A 1,363-nucleotide genomic window follows, 5' to 3' on the forward strand; every position below is an offset into this window, starting at 1 on the left:
AATGGTAGTCAATATGAAAGATCAACCAATGGTTGTCAGGGCCTAATATTTACGGCAAGCCAAAGATATTTCACTGCATGCAGTTCGTAATTGTTTTCTTGATCTACATTTGTATGTCTCTGCATAAAGATGGAACTGGTGTGGCTGTGTTAGTAGTACATGTAAAATATTACCTTCTTCATTCTTTGCAGGAACAAAATGACGATGTGATTTCTTTAGACAACGATTCATTCCTCAACAGTCTGGATAGTGCCTCGTTCACTAACCTCTGGCCCTCCACTGATAACTCCCGTCGCACCAATTTGTGACATCGGCTACGGTAACTTCACTCTTTTATTAAGCTATTTCTCACGGGTTTCCTTCTCTTTCCAGTCTGCTTCATTCACATCCAACCAATGTTGCCTTCGTTTTCAGCTTTCTTTTACAACTTTCTCCTCCCTTTCCTTCCATACGCATTCCTTTTCTCTTTCTTTATCCACCATTCACTCTCTCTCTGTTTTACTTTATTATTCTTCTCTATTTTTCAATTCAATGCTGCAAAATAATGGCAGTCATTAATTATAAGTGCTCCCACTGTTTACAGCTAAATGAGCTGGCCTGTCTGTCTTTCTGTCAGTGATGAGAAACAGTTGGCCTTCCCATCATCTGGGGTTCTTAGCCCTTATTACCCCTCTACACTGTACTCCTAAAGAATGAACACACAAATTTCATTTCGCAATTACTGGAAAGTTTCAATATATATATATTAATCATCATCATCATCATCATCATACCATCCCTTTTTCCTTGCTTGCATGGGTTGGATTTTCTTCCCATCACCAACGCTCTCCTGTATCCAAGCAAAGTACTATTTCCCTACCAGGCATTTTCACAGAATATTAGAAATAATTGACCCTGCTTGTATAACAGACACACATTTGCAACAATCACATGATGTCAAGACAAGGAGATACAAAAGGGCAAGCACTCACACATATATTATATGATGGGCTTCTTTCAGTTTCCATCTACCAAATCCACTCTCAAAGCTTTGGTTGACCCACGCCTATCATAGAGGACACTTGGCCGATGTGCCACAGTGTGACTGAACCTGAAGCCATGAGCTTGGGAAGCAAAATTCTTAAACCACTCAGCCAAATTTTGATAATACTAAAATTGTTTTGCAGCAGTTGCTGGTGGAGAAGATGAAAATTAAATTGAAACACATTTTATGAGATTAAAATTAAAATATAAATTCAAATAAATAATGTTTCCATTCAAATTTAAATAAAAAAAAATTTCAATTAAGTTTGACATTTAAATAAATAAATAAAATAGAATAAATTAAAATCCAGTCTTTTATAAAAATTTTACTTTCAGATTC

At 36.2% G+C, this 1,363-nt stretch overlaps 1 long non-coding RNA gene across 1 annotated transcript in view; it reads left to right on the forward strand.

Annotated features, from left to right (window-relative positions):
• The first annotated feature begins 47 nt into the window (after positions 1 to 47).
• The window catches only part of LOC106882969 (uncharacterized), a 2,389-nt gene continuing 1,073 nt past the window's right edge, over positions 48 to 1,363 (forward strand). Inside the window, exon 1 of the long non-coding RNA XR_001411056.2 lies at positions 48 to 319. This is a non-coding gene — a long non-coding RNA (uncharacterized LOC106882969). The remainder of the gene's footprint in view (positions 320 to 1,363) is intronic.

This window comes from Octopus bimaculoides, unplaced genomic scaffold (assembly GCF_001194135.2).
Source record: "Octopus bimaculoides isolate UCB-OBI-ISO-001 unplaced genomic scaffold, ASM119413v2 Scaffold_251593, whole genome shotgun sequence".
Classification (NCBI taxonomy): domain Eukaryota; kingdom Metazoa; phylum Mollusca; class Cephalopoda; order Octopoda; family Octopodidae; genus Octopus; species Octopus bimaculoides.